This window comes from Rousettus aegyptiacus, unplaced genomic scaffold, assembly GCF_014176215.1.
Source record: "Rousettus aegyptiacus isolate mRouAeg1 unplaced genomic scaffold, mRouAeg1.p scaffold_m13_p_8, whole genome shotgun sequence".
NCBI classification, from domain to species: Eukaryota; Metazoa; Chordata; class Mammalia; order Chiroptera; family Pteropodidae; genus Rousettus; species Rousettus aegyptiacus.
The window spans coordinates 39314917-39334669 of record NW_023416311.1 but is presented as its reverse complement, the minus strand read 5'-3'; the positions used below and the strand labels follow the sequence as shown (position 1 = coordinate 39334669).

Below are 19753 nucleotides of genomic sequence, written 5' to 3'. Positions count from 1 at the left end.
AGTAAAGCAAGTGATGGTTTTATCTAAAATATTAAAAAGTCATCAAATTTTTTTACCATTTGTACATAGTAGACACTCAATGTATGTTTGATGACTAACTATAATTTTCTAAATATAGTGTGATACACAACCATGTCTAAATCTTGAGTTTTTACGAAATTGAAATGCAGTGTAAGTTAAGTATTTTTTCTTTTTTTTCCAACATTTACATAGCATATCGACATGATTGTGGATACTCATACATTGATAAAGCAGTGGCTTTACTGCAATTTTAGATCATAAACTTCAAGAAATATTTGAATAGATTATATAACAACTGTATGTAACTTGTAATATTATGTTATTTCCCTTGACCTACTATGTTAAAAATAGATGTGAGTTGAAATTCTGGAAAAAACATAGTCTTCATCTTCCAAGTCCTTTAGGTATTCCTACAGCAGCTCTTCATTACAGGAACTCTCCTGAAAGATTGCCTAAACGCTGAGACTGTCAGGAATGCCACTGCCTCTTTCAAGCAAAAGTGTAGATTCTGTTCACTTGACACATATACTACTCCAAGTAAGTGCAGATCCATCCAATTGCATCTGAGCCACTGGAGCTCTAATTAAATGATAACAGTTTGTCTCATGTTGTATTAAATGGAGAAGTGGGGGATTCCAGAAACATTTCCAAGGTCTCTTCTGTCTAAAAAAAATGGGTTCTTGGTTGGTCAGCAGCATGGGAAGCTGTTCTTTTACTATCTGTAATATATAAAAAAGGCATATAACATTTTCCATTTTGTAGTTAAATACAAGAAAGAGTTATCCAGAATTCCAAATGTTTTTTTTTCCAACCCCTGCTCTGGATATTACCAAATGTAAGAAAGAAGGGAAGCAATAGCCATCAGCTGCTGTCCCTAAGCTGATATTAGGCTAACTTACCACTGAGTGCTTTTAGACCCCCATACCCATTATGAGTCATACAGTAGGGTAGGCCCAGGAAACTCGAAGTTGCAAAAGACAGAGTTCTGCTTTGAGGTGTGACCTATCTACCAATGGCCTTCTTCAAAGAGTTTACCTCTGTTTCTGGCATATTTTTTCCTTGAAGATTTAGAGTGCTTGAGATGTTCAGAATTGTGTTTAAATGTTTGAGACTAGTTTTTGTTGTTGTTAATAAAACAAGATAGTATATTCTTGTGAAATTTGATACTAAATAGTTTAAAGTCTCTGTATCTAAAAATTTGGATTTAAAAAAAAATGAATTAGAAGAATGACTTCTCATAATCGTCTCTGGAAAACATACAAAATACAGTTTAGAAAATAATAGCCTCTGAGCCTAAAACCTCAATAAATAGCAATATTTGTTCCTATCAATCAAGAATATGCGAAAATAAATATATCTGCACTTCATCTTAAGTACCCATTATGTCAGATCAGTTGGAAAGAGAATTTTCAGGCCAGGAATCTCTTCATCTTTTATAGAGGAAGGAGCACAGAGCCCTGTTTTGTTTTGTTTTGTTTCATTATTATTTTGTTATCATACAAGAAATGTATGTTTGTTGTAAAATTCAAAAAACTCAACTATGTATTGAAAAGCACCTATTTTTCCTAAATTAAATGTTTAATGTAATAAAAGCTTTCTCATTAAAAGAAATGATAAGTTTGTAAAGCAGCCAACACTAAAATGAGAGTTTGAATTCATTTAGGATATAATGGTAACTGGATAAATCTCAGGACATTTAGAGAAGAGTAACCAGGAAGTTGGAGAGTAAGGAAAGCATAGAGACCCACCAAAGAAACTGCTTGGGTTCATTCTTAGAAAATAGATATTGACAGGAGGATGGTTTTTTGTCTTCAAAGTGTTGAAAGGTCAGCAAGCAGAAAACAAAGTAGACTTGTACCAGGTAGTAAAGGACCAACATAACAAGGAAATAACATTTAAGCCCTGTGTGAAAGTGAGTTTCCTAACAGTTGGTGCTACCCAGTTATGAGATGGGCTTCCCTCTGAAAAATAGAACTCTCCATAGAGGATATACACTTAAAAAAGCACTAGCTGGCAATCAGCCAAGGGCACTGCAATAGCATTTGCAGTATTACATGGGAGGTAGGTTTAAATGCCTTTCATTTTGGGGGTGCATTTCTGCTTCCTCTCCTTGGCTCTGTTCTCTCTTTCATTCCAAATATTTAAGTTCAGGCAGATAAATTTCCAATAAGGACATGAGAAATAAGTATTTGGCTTACAATAGATGACCAAGAGAATGGTAGGAAGTATTTTCAGCACTTAATAAAGGCAACTACAACCGTCTCAAGATGAGAGGCCTGGGCATTCTCTTTTCCAAACAGTGAATACAAGAGGCACAGATGTGAGGACTTCCTTTTGCTTTGGGTAAGAGAATTCATATCTCTTTAGTATCCAAAGGTTAGTACCATTATGCTCAACTTAAAGCAAAAAAATAAAAATAAAAATAAAATCATTGCATCTGTACTGTATAAGAATACCTGATTTTTTCCCAGAAAAAAATCATAAATTCTTGAATGAACACAAATATTTCTGAAATGCTATTTATACCTCATATTGCCTGAATATTCAAAAATAATCAAAGCATATGAAATTCTGTCATTCTTGTATTCACTGATTACCTCCACCTCCTCCATTTCTAATTTCAGTTGAAGAGTTTCAAAAATAAAAAGAAAAATAGAGGAACAGTATGAGGAGACAGATGGCTTAGCTGATGACAAAATCCATTTGACTTTTACCACACATGGAGCTAGAGAGCTTGATTAATAGTTGGTCAACCACTGAGACAATATGAAAAAAGAAAAAAACTAGTTGGCAAAATGTTTCTTAAATGAATATAAATATCATATAATTGCTTGATTTAAATGTTCCTTTAAATGGCCATTTTGCATCATTACTCTTAAATCTGCCTACTTGAACCAGCTCAAACCAACATAAAAATAAATGTTTCTAGCATTAAGTCTAGAACATGAGCCAGTAAAAACCTGTTTTGACCACATCTACTGATTAAGTAAAAATGAAAATGCAATTGAAAACTTAGTGCTTTTTCCTGGATGACACTATAATATATTATAATTACCAAAGAGAAAAAGGACCAAAAAAAGTCTGACTATACAAATTATTCTTAGAATATTAGAATCTCTGAGTTGGAAAGAACCTGAAACTTCTTCTAGTCAATTACCTTTTTTTAAAAACTGAAATTAATGAGGCTCTAAAGAATGAAGTGATTTTTCTGAGACCACAGTTTTCCAGTAAAACTTATACTGGAACCTTATGATTCTGGTTTTCTAATTCAATATGCACTATCCTTTTCACTATCCTTTACTATGCGTGTTGTCAGCATCTCATACATGTTGTTAGAATTTTTGTTTCTTCTATTTTTAACATTAGTAAGACACTGAAAAATAAACTACATGTACCTATGATGTAGATGTATGTGAGATTGGAAGTATATCCCAAAGTAAACTTAGGTAAATGGCATTACTTAAATGCCATTTAAAAGAACATATTTCTTTGTAAAAGCCAGGGAGTACATTATGTGTTAATTTTAACTAGATTTATTTGTAGAATTTGGTCTAAAGGGGAACAATTTTCAAGTCAATGATTCACTTTTGAACATTGACCAAATTGTTGATGACTTTGACTTTTGTGTACTCAGTTTTAATATTATGGGAAAAAATAGCCAATGGGGCAGTGATTTAGAGCACATGCTCCTTTGAGCTAAACTCTTTCAGAGAAATACATTACAAAGAAAAAAAATACAGCTATTTTATCTTCAAATTGAAAAAAAAATGCTTAAGATGTTATTATGACTGTGGTAGTTATTAAACAATGATATATTATGTGGGTGATTTTCTAGGGAGTCTTTTCTTCATATCTATATTATTTGACTATACTGGAGTGTTTAGACAATTTTATCTAAGGTGTTGCTCTCCTTGAGAATACACACACGAGCACACGCGCGCGTGCGCGCGCGTGCGCGCGCGCACACACACACACACACAATGTCTCTGTCTATAGCTGTACAAGGTCAAGTAATATCATTTGACACATGTACAGTGAAAATCAGTAAAATATGTATACAATTATCAAGCTCTAATTTATACTATGCATGCTGAAAATATTTAGAGGCAAAGTGTACAAGTGTACAGTTAGATTTCTGTAAGTTATTTTGAAATGCATCAGAATAAACAGATGTTAATATAGATCATCGCATAGATGGATAGATGTGTAATAAAGCAAAATAGCAAATATTAGTTGTAGAATCTATGATGTTAGTATATGGGTGTTCACTGCATAATTCTTTCAATATTTCTGTATATTTGAAGTATTTCATCAAAGTGTTTGGAAAAACAGATATGCTCAAATTGTAGCTGCTATTGGAGATGTTCCTTCAAACACCACTGATCTCAAAGACAATTTTACAGTTCCAGTAAAAATAATCAACTCAAATTATATTAGAAATGACTTGCCACAAAACTACTTTTTAAATTCCATAATTATGGCCTTGAGAATGAATGATGCAGTACTTCAGGTAGAGTATATGCAATATTCACCCTCCTCTAAAACTGGTTTCAAAGGGTGTTTCGTAGACATTAAGTCTACTCAGCAGGTTAAGTTGTCCCATTAGCTAGGGATGCAGCATGCATGCAGCTCACTCTGACAACCTTTAAGGAAACTAGAGCTGATAACTCAGTCTTGAACATTTTGTCTGCTGCAGTGTGGAATGCTGGCATTTTAATTATGAATTGGCCCAGAGCCTTGAGCAGATTTGCTATCACTGTCTAGCAATCCCTTGGCCTACCTTCAAGTGCAGTGCAGTGGTCTTTCACCTAAGGGAGAACATTTGTCACAATGTTAAAATCTGATAATGGAATGTCAACCCAAACACTTTTATGGTATATGAATATGCCCTTAATTAGTACGAGGACTCCACCAAAATTTGACATGCACTTTCTATGACAATTCTTGTGCTAGATCTTAAGTACAAAAATGGGTAAAACACAGTGGGGTAACAGGTTTTTACCAGAAATTTAATAAAAAATGTTGGTCACTCAGATTCTGTCTAGAAAAAATTTTTAAAGAAAGCAGTGCTATGAGAAAGGCATCTATGTTATTGGATTCTCAAGTTTTAATTTAATTATCAAATTAGACTGTCAGATAGCCACATAGTTGTATATATTGAATTTTAATATTAAGCTTTCAGATTTAATCAAGGGGAAAAAAGAATTTAAAAAATTACTACTATCATCACTAAAACTGATTTCAATGCCATGTTATATATGTATTCCCTGTAAAGTCAAAATAATCAATTAATTTTATAATTAAATATTAGCAAAGTTTTGACTCTATAGAAAGTTTAATATGCCACTTCTTTAAAACAATGAAAATTATCCGATCTCTTTTTGCCTAGATTTCCAAGAAATTCAAAGTGGAATGTAAACTGTAACTACATCACTTTTCTATTTCCACTTTAACAATTGTAATATATGAGGGTTTTTAAAAATGTGACTACCAAAATCATTTTTGGAATAAGTTGATCATAAATATATATAAAATATTAGTTATTTGTATCAAATACATGAGTTCTACCAAATATATATTAAAGATTTTAGATTAATTTTTTGATCTATATTTTAATTTATTGAATTGATAAGAATGTCATCAAATATTTTCTGACTACAGAGTGCATCACATTCTTTAAAAACCAAGGCAAGTCTATGGCCATGACACCCTGAACGTGCCTAATCTCGTCTGATCTCGGGAGTTAAGCAGGGTTGGGCCTGGTTAGTACTTGGATGGGAGACCACTTAGGAATATCAGGTGCTGTAGGCATAAAAAAAAAAAAGTAAAATACACTTGAAAATTAATTAAAATTTTTAAAGTAAATCATTGAAATCATATTATAAGGCAGCAAATCATGTGTGTAAGCATTCTAAAATCAAAAAGAGGGTCACTTTATGTCTGTTGGTAGGCAATGTGATGCATTTATTTTGTCCTCCCTAGGTATCTTTAAAAAGTTGAAAGATTAGCTGCATTGCTTCTGATACAGGTCCAGGAAATGACATTTGAAAAGAACTGGTAGTATTTTTCTGTGATAAACACAGAGATTCCTAATTTATTTTAGCAACATCCTTGTTATTCATCTTCAGGATATTGTATAGTCTCCTTTATATGAGCCAAGAGAAGAGAGGAAAGGGGAAAGAGAAAGAAGGAAAGGAGGATAGAAGGGAGAGAGATTGAGAAAGAAGGAGAGAGATTTTATGAAGATTTTTTTTCATACTTTTAATTCAAATTTATTCATTTCCTATTCCAAAACATGCTGGGATAATTAATGAAAAATGAGAACCGTAACAAAGTTTCTCAGAAATTTTAATGTCACTTTAAAATATTATTGGCTAAATAGCACTAATAACAATTTTTGAAAAACATCCTTTTCATTGATTGACAACTGGAAAACAGTCACTCCCTCAGGTAAGTTTTGTACAGCTTACAAAATTTGTTTCATTATGGTATTGAAAAGTCCTCATTTCCCTTAAAGATGTTTTGGTTAAATCTTTCATCATTGAGGCGGTCCTTGAGTCTTGTGTCTCAGGGAATGAAAGCCATATAATGCTCCGTTAAGTCTATGTAAGTAATAGATTTATATTATCAGTCAATTATAGATGACTTAATTCCATCAATGTTCATTATTCTGGAAAATGTGAAACAGAGTTCACTTGTTTTATTCTATACTTATTGAGTTTCAAAAATGTAATAAAATCACTAGCTCTATGTCAACAAGTACCATATTATTTTTATCAAGACATTAGTTAATAACCTTTGGCTCTGATATTGTAACAGATTTATACTTATTCTCAACTGAAACCACCCAGTCCGTCTCTGCTCACCCATTCTTTCCTATAGTGGATAATGTTTAATATTTGAAGTTCTACCTTATTTCAAATGATTCTTTTCAGTGTGTTTAGTAGAGTACAATATCAATTGGTAATTACTGTCAAATATTACTATCATAAACATTTAAATTATTTTATGACTGCTTTGTTAGAGAATATATTATTTTATTCAAGTTAAATAGTGAGATACACAGGAAGGCGGAAAATACTTTGGCAGTAGTAAAGCCCATTTAAATCTTTCAGAGTCTATGTCTAGTAGAAAGCTATTTTTTGAAGAGATTTATTTTACTTGCTCTTGGTAAATAGTGATTCTGTTACTATGGACAACAGCCAACAAATCTAATGCATGGACTATATGCTAGGCCCTATCTATGCATTTTCCATATATTAGCTCATTTTATTTTCACAGCAATGTATTAGGTTGTACTATTGTTGTCTCTATTTTATAAAGAAACTGAGGCACAGAGTGATTAAGTAACTTGTGTGGTGTCATGACTAGTAAGGGGTAGAGCTATGATCAGAACTCAAATAATCTCCTCTAACATCTGTGCTTATAAATACCTCCTTAAATGTCTCGTAAGAAAACACCTGTGGATGACTTAAACATTGCCACATCTCACAAAAGCAATTTCATTGATAGCTTAGTATATATTCTCTTGAAGTACAACTGAGTTTAAGATGCCCAAATTTTAAAATAAAAATACTGAAAAATGAATTAGAAGTTGGTATTTAAAATACATTTGATAGTTTAATGCTTCTCAGTCTATAATTTGTCTAATTTATTCTTCCCCAGTACTAACATTTCTATACAATAAATTTCTAATTTTTCTTATTACTAAATCACTAGCTGTGTGTTTTTTAAAAATTACCTGCAAAGATATTTTAAGAAACCATATTTTAATAAATTTAATTAACTAAATCTGTACTATATGCAAGGCATCATATCCAGTATTTTTGGTGAATCAAGAACAAAAAACATGGTCTCTGCTTTTGGTAATTTCACAGTCTAGGGGGTAGAAATGCAAGAAGCAGTAACTCTGGAAGATAAACATACATTCTCAAGTCAGATTATAGAAGCAGTTGCTCAAAATAATGAATAAAAATGAGCAAATGAGCAAAAAAACGGGTTCAATCTTATGTCATATAAATTGTAAATTTTGACAATTGTCTGAAAAAAATAGACATTCTGGTGCTTCACACGGTGGTTCCTAATACACCACCACAATGAGGAATAGCACTGAGGGAAGAGTCAAGCTAAATGGAGAATTTTCAGTCCTATCTACTAGTTAGGAGGGAATCAGGTAGACATTCAGAACAAAGGCAGCCCTCGGAAATCTGCTTACCATGGCAGAATTTCAGGAGAGGGCCATGAGAAGCTAGATAATTTTGCATTGGATGCTTTTTATTTTTCTATCTTGTCTCTATCTTGACTGCTGTAGCGAGGACTTCTAAAACTATGATGAATAAAAGTGGTGAAAGTGGGCATCTTTGTCTTATTCCTTATCTTAAAGAAAATGATTTTAGTCTTTCTCCCATGTGTAATGTTAGCTGTAGATTTGTCATATATGGTTTTTATTATGTTGAGGTATGTTCCCTCTATTCCCACTTTGTTGAGAGTTTTTATCATAAATGGATGCTAGATTTTATCAAGTGCTTTTTCTGCATCTATTGATATGCTCATATGATTTTTATCTTTCAATTTGTCAATGTGGTATAGCATATTAATTGATTTGCAAAAGTTAAATCAACCTTGCATTTCAGGAATAAATCCAACTTGATCACAATGTATGTATTTTTAATGTATTGCTGAATTCAGTTTGCTAATATTTTGTTGAGGATTTTTGCATCAGTGTTCATCAAGGATATAGACTTATGTAGTTTTTTGTTGTCGTTTTTTTGTAATGTCTGTCTGATTTTGGAATAAGGATAATGGCAACAACTTAAAAAGAGTAGGAATGTTTTCCTCCTCTTGAATTTTTTGGAATAGTTTAAGAATAGGTGTTAATTTGTCTTTGAAGTTTTGGTAAAATTTACCTATTAAGCCATCTGGTCTAGTACTTTTATTTTTTTGGAAGTTTTTTGAATACCGATTAGATTTTGTTGGTGGTAGTTGATTGGTTCAGAATTTTTGTTTTTTCTTGACTGAGTCTTGGAAGATTATATCTTTCTAGGAATATATCCATTTCTTCTAGATTGTCCAATTTGTTGGTGTATTAATGTTCATGGTATTTTCTTATAGTAGGGTCTGTAGTTACTTCTCTTTTATTTCTGATTTTATTAATATGGGTCCTCTCTCTTTTTTTCTTGATGAGTCTGGTTAAAGGTGTATCAGTTTTGTTTATTCTTTCAAGGAATTAGCTTGCGATTTCATTGATCTTTTGTATTGTTTTTCTAGACTATTTCATTTATTTCTGCTTTGATCTTATTTTCTTCCTACTCACTTCAGGTTTTGCATGCTGTTCTTTTTCTAGTTCTTTTAAGCGTAAGGTTAGTTTATTAAGATTTTTCTAATTTCTTAAGGCAGGCCCGTATTGCTATGAATTTCCCTCTTAAGACTGCTTTCACTGTGCTTCATAGGTTTTAATTTGTTGTGTTTTCATTTTGATTTGTCTCTAGGTATCTTTTGATTTCTTCCTTGATCTCATTGTTAACCCATTTATTGTTTAGTAGCATGTTATTTAGCCTCCAGTGTTTGTATATTTATCACCTTTTTTCTTGTAGATGATTTCCAATTTCACACCATTGTGGTCAGAGATGATGCTTGTTATGATTCAATCTTCACAAATTTATTGAGGCTTGTCTTATAGCCTAACATGTGGTCAAGCTTAGAAAATGTTCCATGTGCACTTGAAAAGAATGTATATTCTGCTGCTTTGGGGTGAAATGCTCTGAAAATATCAATTAAATTCATATGGTCTAGTGTGTCATTTAAGGCTGCTGTTTTCATGTTGATTTTCAGTCTAAAAGATCTACCCATTGGTGTCAATGGGGTGTTACAGTTTCCTACTATGAGTGTATTACTGTTGATCTCTCCTTTTATATCAGTCAATAATTTATTTAAATATGTAAGTTGCTTCTATGTTGGGTGTATATATGTTTACTAGGGCTATATCTTCTTGTTGTATTGATCCCTTTACATTATGTAATGCCCTTCTTTGTCTCTTATTATAGCCTGCATTTAATTTTTTTTAAAAATTAATTAGTTGATTGATTGATTGATGGTGACATTGGTTAAAGAAATCCAGTATATAGCCTTTGTTTTAAAGTCTATTTTGTCTGATATGTGTTGCTATTCCAGCTTTTTAAAAATTTTCATTACATGAAATATCGTTTTCCATTACTTCCTGTCTATGTGTGCTATTCGATTTAAAGTGGGCCTCATAGATAGCATATGTAACAGTCTTGTTTTCTTATCCATTCAGCTACCCTATGTCTTTTGATTGGAGGATTTAAAACATTGACATTTAAAATGATTATTGAGAGGTACTTAGTTACTGACATTTTATTACTCTTATTTATGGGTTTTTCCCTCTTCTTTCCTTTGTTTTTACAAAAGTCCCCTTAATATTTCTTGTAAAACTGGCTTGTTGATAATGAATTCCTTTAGCTTTTTCCTATCTGGGAAGTTATGTATCTCACCTTCCATTTCAATTGATTGACTTGCTGGGTAGAGTATTCTTGGTGGTAGTTTCTTGTTTTTTATTACTTTGAATATTTTTTGCCAGTCCCTTCTGACCTGCAAAGTTTCTATTGAAAAATCAGCTGACATTCTTATGGATGTAACCTTGTACCTAGCTGCCTTTCTCTTGCTGCTTTTAGGATTCTCTCTTTGTCTTTAACTTTTGGCAGTTTAATGATGATGTGTCTTGGTATGGGTCTGTTTGGGTTCTTATTTGAGATTCTTTGCACTTCCTGGACTGGTATTTCTATTTCTTTTACCAGGTTAGGGAAGTTTTCAGTCATCATTTCTACAAGCAAGTTCTCAATCCCTTGCTCGCTCTCTTCTTCTTTCGGTACCCCTATGATGTAGATGTTGGTATGCTTGGTATTGTTCTATAAGTTTCTTAGACTCCTTATTTTTTAAAACTATTTTTTTTTTTCTTTTTGCTGTTCTGGTTGGGTGTTTTCTGCTACCTTGTTTTCCAGCTCTCTGATTTGATCCTCTGCTTTCTCCAATCTGCTCTTGATTCCTTCTCGTGTATTCTGTTCAGTTATTGCATTCTTCATTTTTGTCTTTTTACAAATAGATTCTATGTTCTTTTTTATGCTTACTCTCTGTAGCAGTTCTCACTGAGATCATGTTTTCTCCCTCTAAGTTCATTGAACATCGTTACAACCGGTGTTTTGAACTCTGTCTCTGGTAGGTTGTTTGCCTTCATTTTATTTAATTTTTTGAGGGGGGAGTTTTCTCCTGTCATTTAATTTGCAATGTGTTTCTTTATTTTCTCATTTTAGTTGTCTCGTATCTATGCATTAGGAAGAAGTAGGTATCCTGTGCAGTGGCGCAGTCTCCTCAGTCACTTGTTGTGGGGGCTCTGGGTGTGTTCCTTACGTGGGTCATGTGTGTTCTCCTGTTGTAGCTAAGACTTTATTGTTGTTAGCATGTCAGTGGATGGGATTGACTCTCAGGCTGGCTGTCTGTGGGGATTGGCCAAGCCCAGAGAATATCAGTTGCTCTGTAGGGGCTGAGCCCTCTGAGTGGAATTCACCCCAGAGGTTTGTGTGCCTGTTGAGACCATTTTTGAGGTGTGCCGCATATCGGGCTAGTCAGGTGGTGCTCTTTTGTGGACTGACGCCAACATCTGGTTTTGAGTTGTGTTGGTTCTGTGGCTGCTTGGCAGGGGATTCTAAGTAGGCCAAGGTCAGCCACTGCCTTTGATTGCTCAGGACTACCTGGTAGGAGCTACAAAGCAAACTGCAATGGTTGCTGCCTATGCTGGTTCTGTAGCCAAGTAGGGGAGACAATGTTGCAAGCCAAGGTCAGTTACCCCCAATACAAAGCCTGGGGTGGCTTAGCAAGAAAATCAGTGCACCTCAAGGCTTGAAGCTGCCTGCCAACTACCTGTAAGACTGCAACAGAAGGAGCCTTTGATTGGTAAGGGTTGGGATGCGCAGTGACCCACGGAGTCACTAGGGTAAAGCAAGCAGATTTACCCCAATCAATGATGAGTTAGTTTTCATGCTAGTGCTAGAATTTGTGGCTTTCTATAGAAGACTCAAGCCACAGGAAACCCAGCCATTGCCCTTTTTGGGCCCACCAACACCTGAGATCTATTCAAACAATAATGTAGCTAGGGGCAGGGCTTGTGTGCAGCCACTGAAAGTCTCTCCTGGAATGCACGGGTTGTGCACAGGTGCAGGAACTGAAGGCTGTTGTTTGATATCAAAGTCGTGGCCCAGGAAAAATCAACAGGTGGGGCTGGCTGCCTGGAAATGAGTTTGCTGCAGGCAGTTTGTGGGTTGGAGGGTGCAAGATCTCAGGGAGACACAGGGTGGAGTGAGCTGTTCTTGTTAGGCCAATGCAGAATCAGAATTATTGTCATTGCTGAGCCCATGGGCTACCGCAAAAGTCACAGATCACAATGAGGCCAGATAAAATTGTGTCCGGCCTGTAGACTCCCATAATTCACCAAAGAGATACTGCAGCTCATGCTGGCATTAATGCTCTACTCTAGAAATCTCCCCCAAGAGTTGCAGGCCGCAGGTAGGCTACACAAGCCAAGGGCCATTGCTCAGGGAAGGATCAGGGCAGGGCCAGCTACGCAGCTTCAAGACCACCACGGGCAATTTGTAGGTTGGGCGGGGCATGTTGATTTCATGGAGGGGGGCCAATGCAGTTTCACGATTGGCCATGCAGGGGGCGGGTCAGCACAGAAAAGATGGCGCCTGTCCGTGGACTGCTTGGAAGGCAGCTCAGACAAAGGAACAGTGGCAGCTGTCCCGGCAGCATACGCCCTGGCATCACACACTTGAGTCTTTTCCCGTATGCCTTTTGCGCCTCCCCAGCTGCTGACCCTCCACTACAGCCCAAGGTGAGTGTCTTCCAGAAAGTGAGTCTGTGTGCGGGCCCTTTAAGAAGCGTGTCTGAGTTTTCAGGTTTCCTCTATCTCACCAGGATGGCCACAAGCTCCACTGATTTTTACAATCATATTTTGTTTGAATTCCTCCCCCCGGGACTGGGAGAGGCCCTGCGTAGGGCTAGAGCCCCTCGTTTGTTCAGGGGGGCCTCCGCAGATGCACTCTCCCCTTCTGGAGCTCAACTGCCATGCGTGAGAATCAGGCCAGCCTGCTTCATACCTTCGCCTCCCCTAACAGTCTGGATGTGGGTTTTACTTTACATTTTCAGATATATGTATTATAATCAGCTAGACTTCAGATGGTTCTCCATGTTGATTGTTTTCTAATTTGTTGCAATTCCAATGTGGTCCTGGGGAGGAGGTGAACCCAGCTTTTGCCTAGCCTGCCATCTTGACCCCCCTCACATGGAATGCTTTAGGCTTGTGGTGGGAGACAAAGACGTTTTCAAAGACAGAAAAAGGGCTAAAGGGGGTTTAATCGTATTGCTTTAGATAATAAGAAGGTCTAAATGTATCTGTCCATATAATCATAATGAGATGAAAAGATATATGGCAACTATGCCAAACAAACAAGTAATAGGAGCAAAGAAAAGAATACAATACAGACGGGAAGAAAAAGGAGAAACTAGACTGGAAGAAAATTTAATTAAAGAAACAAAAGAAAACTCTTAGTATTCCTGTGTAATTTCTCTTGCAGAATATTATTGTAAGAACATGATTTAAGTCAAAAAATGAAAAATAATGAATAAAACAACAGACACATAAAAGAAACTGAAACCTAAATTGGTTTAATCGTGGCACTAGGTAAAAAAGGGAAAGCAGATGGGAGAGTAAAAACTATTGAAAATCAGATTACTCACATAGTAAGAGCCTTCAGTGAATTACATTATAACCAGAGAAAAAAAATTCAGAAACTTTTAGTAATGGGGCAAAATGATAGATATGGAAACAGTCAAAGATAACCCCAAGTAAGGATAATTATGACCCTTTGAGAAAAAGAAAATCCATTGCAATGAAAGCAGTCAGTTTCCCTAGAATGAAGGATTTAATATGCATTTCAAAGGAGTGTACTTAATTACAGAAAGAATGATAACAGTGGATTCTGAGACATTGGTTAAGTTAATGAACTTCAAAGATTTGGGAAATGAATTTTTGACATATAAACAGACAAAAGCAAGTTACTTAAGACTGGCATCCACAACATTCAATTCCATAAAACAATAAAGTAAGGTGTATAAAGGGCTGAGGGAAAGGTAAACCTAGAATATCATGCTCAGCCCAGTTATCATTCAACTACATAAGAACAATAAACATTCTCATATATAAAAACTCAGCTGATTGCTGCCTTCTTCTTAGCCATTTTGCTAATGGGTGTCCATCAGACCAAAATGACATACTGTGGGAAGAAGCTACTGTCATTCCATATAAATGGAAAAAGTGGACACGATGGGAAACCAGGAGTGTTCAGCAAATTCTAGCACAGTAGTTTTTAAGTGTGTTCCCTCAAACAGCAGAATGAGAATCACCTGGAACCTTGTTAATGAAAGCAAAAGCTTGGGCACCACCCCAGACCTACTGAATCAAAAACTTGAGGGGTGGGGCCCAGAAATCTTGGTTTTAATACATCTTTCAGGTAATTCTGATGTTCACTAAAGTTTGGGAACCACAGTGCATGGGTGGATCAAAGGCCAGGAACAGTCTGTACTGTTCAGGATTAGGATCAGGATTTCAGCAGCATCCCTCAGGCTAGAGGGCTAAATGAAACATAAAGTGGACTCTGGGGCTAAGATTATATACTGAGTTTTACATTTATTCCTTCAAATATTGAGTGTGTTGCTATGTAGAATTAAATGGATAGAATGGAATAGGCCATCTTAAACACAGTTTATCATGACTTCATGAAAAGCAACAGAGGAAACAGATGGCATATGAATTTGGAAAATAGGTAACATGAGAGTAGAAAGAATAACAGAAAATAGCAAACAGGCACAGAATTGCATTGGGATTTCTATGTGCATGGTGGCTGTTGCTTGAAAGGAGCCAATGTTGTGGGGTGAAAGACCTTATTACAGGTGTTTGTGATGTAAGCTGCTGATCTCTGAAGTCAGGGGTGTTTTCATCTAGGAGACGTGTAAGAGAATACTACATGTGTGGAAAGAAACTTACAACTTTTGTTTCTAAGTTATTTTAGCCTTCGAAAATGTATTATTTGAGATATGATTTATAAACTATAAATTAGTACACGATAAATAATTTTTTACTTTTCAGTTACAATTGGCATACAGTATTATATTACTTTCACGTGTGCAACACAGATTTGCCATTTACATATCTTAGGAAGTGATCACCCCAATAAATCTAGTACCCACCTGACACCATATGTAGTTACTACAATATTATTGACTATATTCCCTATGCTGTACTTTATGTCTCTGTGACTCTTTAGTAACTACCAATTTGTACCTCTTCCTCCCTTCCCCTTTTTTTACCCGTACCTTCAACCCTCCTATCTGGCAACCATCAAAATGTTCTCTGTATCTATGAGTTTGTTTCTGTTTTTTTGTTTTGTTTTGTTTTGTTTTTTAGATTCTGCATGTAAGTAAAATCATGTGATATTTGTCTTTCTCTGACTTATTATACTCAGCGCAATAATACCTTCAGCAGTCCCTAAACCTTTTTTGGCACCAGGGACTGGTGCTCCTATGAGAATCTGAGATGGAGCTGAGGCAATGATGCTAGCGCTGAGGAGTGGTTGCAAATACAGCCGAAGCTTCACCAGCTTGCCTGCTGCTCACCTCATGCTATGCAGTCAAGTTTCTAACAGGCCACAGATTGGAAATGGTCCACAGACTTGGGGGTTGGGGACCCCTGCTCTAAGTCCATCCATGTTACAGAGGGCAAGATTTCATTATCTTTTTGGCTGAGTAGTATTCTATTTTATCCATTCATCTATGGATTGCCTCTATATCTCAGCTATTGTAAATGCCGCAATAAACATATAGATGCAAATATCCCTTCAAAGTAATGTTTTGGATTTGTTTGCATAAACACCCAGAAGTGGGATTGCTGGATCCTTCTTTGTCTCTTGTTATAGCCTTTGTTTTAAAGTTTATTTTGACTGATATAATTATTGCTATCCTAGCTTTTCTTTTTTCATGAAATATCTTTTCCATCCCTTTACTTTCAGTCTGTGTATGACTTTTGATCTGAAGTAACTCTTTTATAGGCAGCATATGTAAGGGTTTTGTTTTATTAATTCAACCACCCTATGTCTTTTGATTGAAGCATTTAATACATCGACATTTAAAGTGATTATTGATAGGTATATAGTTATTCCATTTTATTTGTATATATATGTACATATATATATACACATATATATGTCAGGGATGTTTTCATATATATATACACATATATATGTACACACATATATATGTGTATATATATATATATATATATTTTTCTTCTTAAAGTCCATTTAACATGTCTTGTAATACTGGCTTGGTGGTGATGAACTCCTTTAGCTTTTCTTGTCTAGGAAGCTCTTCATCTCTTCCTCCATTTTAAATGATAGCCTTGCTGGTAGAGTAATCTTGGTTGTAGGTCCTAGCTTTTCATCACTTTGAAATATTCTGCACTAATCCCTTCTGGCCTGCAAAGTTTCTGTTGAGAAATTATTTGGAGCTTCATTGTAGGTAACTAATTGCTTTTCTCTTGTTGTTTTTCAGATTCTCCCTTCTTCTTTGACCTTTGTCATTTTAATGATGGTGCATTTTGGTGTAGGCATCTTTGAGTTCATCTTTAGGATTTTCTGCTCTTCCCGGGCTTGTATGTCTATTTCCTTTGTGAGGTTAGTTTTTTGTTATTATTTTTTCAAATAGATTTTCAATTCCTTGATCTCTTCTCCTTCTGGTACCTCTATGATACAAATGTTGGTAACCTTGATGTTGTCTCAAAGGCCCCTTAAACTATCCTCCTTTTTTTAGATTCCTCTTTTTTGTGTGTGTGTGCTGTTCTGATTGGGTGTTTTCTGTTACCTTATCTTCTAAATTACTGATTTGCTCCTCTGTTTCACCTAACCTACTGCCGATTCCCTCTAATGTATTCTTCATTTCAGTTGCTGTATCCTTCACTTTTGACTGGTTCTCCATTATGTTCTCTATCTCCATTTTTATGTTTCCTATTTCTTTGTTGAAATTCTCACTGAGATCATTGAGCATTCTTCTAACCAATGTTTTGTTTCATTTTGTTAGTTTCTTTTTGTGTTTTTTCATTTGGGACAGATTTCTTTGTTTTCTCCTTTTGGATATCTCCCTGCATTTGCTTCTATGTATTAGGTAGAGCTGTTATATCTCCCAATCTTAGTAGAGTGGACTTATATAATATAGGTGTCCTGTGAGGCCCAGTAGCACAGTCTCTCTGGTCACTTGAGCCAGGCACTCCAGGTGTGCTCTTTGTGTGGATTGTGTGTGCCTTTCTATTGTAGTTAAGCCTTGGTTCTTGTTTGCACATCAGTGGAAGCGATCGATTCTCAGATCAAGTGGCCTTAAGGACTGGCTGTGACTACAGTGAAGAGGCTGACCCCACAGAGCAAGATTTGCTTTAGCAGGGCTCTGGTGTCTGCCAAATCTGCTCTTTGAGCTGTTGTTTGTGGGAGTGGCTAGGTGGTACTTTGGTGTGTTCTGAAGCTGGCCACTGGGTGTCTTGGTTCTGGGGCTTCTTGGGAGGGACTCCTGTGTAAGCCAAGGTCAGTTACTGCACTGTGCTTTGCTTGGGGCCACTTGGAATGAGTTACAAAATGATCTGGTTGCCACTTATGCTGGAGTTATTGGTACCTGGAAGAGGTTAAGCTGAAAACCAGGCCAGCTGCCACTAGTCCCAGGCTCAGGGCTGCTTAACATGGAGTACAGGACATGCTGAAGCCAGACGCTGCTTGCTTGGGGTTTGTGAACCTTTGGGATATTTTAGGGATGTCTGTAGCATGAGCCAAGATAGGTCATTTGTATGGAAAAGCCCCTGGATGTAGCTTGTGTGGGCCTGCAAATTGAGTGGGGCAGGATCTCAGGGAATCACCAGAGCAGAGTGAATGCTGTTAGCCAGGTTGATGGAGACTCAGATGTGGCAGCTGCCTGTGCCTGCACACTAGGTGGGGTGGGGGGATAGCCCAAAAAGCAACAGTGGCTTCTGTCAGCACTTACATATGGGAGAAAACTCCCTCTAGCCTTTGCCCTAAAGCCAGACAATTCATTTCTTACCCACATGTCCCTAGTGCCTTTTGGACTGCTGCCCCAGTGCTGGAGGTTAGAGTGAGTGAGTTCGTCAGGGAGTAAGTTAGTGTGCAGGCCCTTTAAGAGGAATGCCTGGGACTCATTCAGTCACAATCTCTACTGGTTTCCACAGACAAAAGTTGTGGATGCTTCTCTTCTCAGCACTAGAACCCCAGGGTAGGGAGCCTGGTGTAGTGCTGAAACCCCTTGTCTTCAGAGGGGGGACTCTGCAGCAAATATATCCCATATTTTTAATAACCATATGTGGGTGTGGGACCAGCCCCTTTCCACATCTCTGCCCCTCCTATCAGACTCCATGTGGCTTCTGCTGTATATTCTGTTTAGGGACTTCTGGCAATTCTCCAATGATGGTTGTTCTGTAGTTTAATTGTGATTTTGATGTGGTTTTAAGAGGAGATAAGCATAGACTGGAAGCCCTTTCAATTATTGAAATCATTTAAATGCAAGTAACTTGGAAATTATGGTTGCAAAACAGAAAGTGTTAATTATCTTGAGAAAGAAAATATTTACCATACAACCAGCATGATTAGAATGTAGGAAGAGCCATAGTTGCCATATTGCATAACTCCAAGGAGAGTCATTTCTGTAAAATAAAATGAGAACGGTGTTCCCTGTGGTTTGACAAGGTTGGAACTCAAGGAGGAAGGGCTGCAGGAAGAAGTGTGAGAGAACAAAGTTCCTTATCAAGTTTCATTATCAGGTAGTCAACCAACACTGTTTAAAATTGAAACATAAAATTGAAAGTACATAATAACTCTACACTCAACAATTTTTGTATTTTTCTTTTAAAAACTTAATTTTTATGTACTCTTTCATAAAGATAATTGGTTTATTTATTTTTTTAGTTTTCATTCTGTTTTCTTCTATTGAATTCAAGTAAAATAAATTAATATTTCACTTAATAATAGCATGTATTATAAAATTCCACTTTTAGATATTTATCTGTGATTAATTTCTTGTGTTCTTTCTTTGTTGAAAATTTTAATAATAAGCATTTACTAAGAATGTCATTATTTTAAAAAGCAAAGACCATCCTTTTTCGCATTGTGACCTGTCATTCTCATGGCCCCATATTCTCACTTTCACAGTGAAGAAAATTAGTTTTGCCAGTCATCGAATACTTTGTTATAAACCCATGAAGCTAATCCTGTGCTCAGTTATGAACACTACTTTTGTTCTCAACTCTTACTCCATTTTAAGTTTACAGGACTTCACATAAGAAAAGCAAAATAAGCAGTAAAGCAATAATTACAGTCCTCTTTAATGGACCTGGTTGAAAGAATAGGTTTTATGTTATGCTCTCACATTAAAAATTCTGTCAGACCAACAAAGAAGTCACACACACACACACACGCACACATACTTTTTTTGACTCTGCTAATATTTTTGGAAATAGTGTATAATAGAAGTACATAAATGAAAGGAGTTTGAACATATAATGAAAAAGTGAAATGATGATATACTGGGTTTTAATTCTAAATTCTTAGTAAATGTC

General features: G+C 35.9%; 1 long non-coding RNA gene and 1 pseudogene across 1 annotated transcript in view; both read left to right on the top strand.

Annotated features, from left to right (window-relative positions):
- LOC107502644 overlaps nt 1–19753 on the top strand; it is a 766462-nt gene that overhangs the window by 559254 nt on the left and 187455 nt on the right. The gene's annotated exons all lie outside the window — the stretch shown is intronic.
- Nucleotides 5714–5832, top strand: LOC118607218 (annotated as a pseudogene).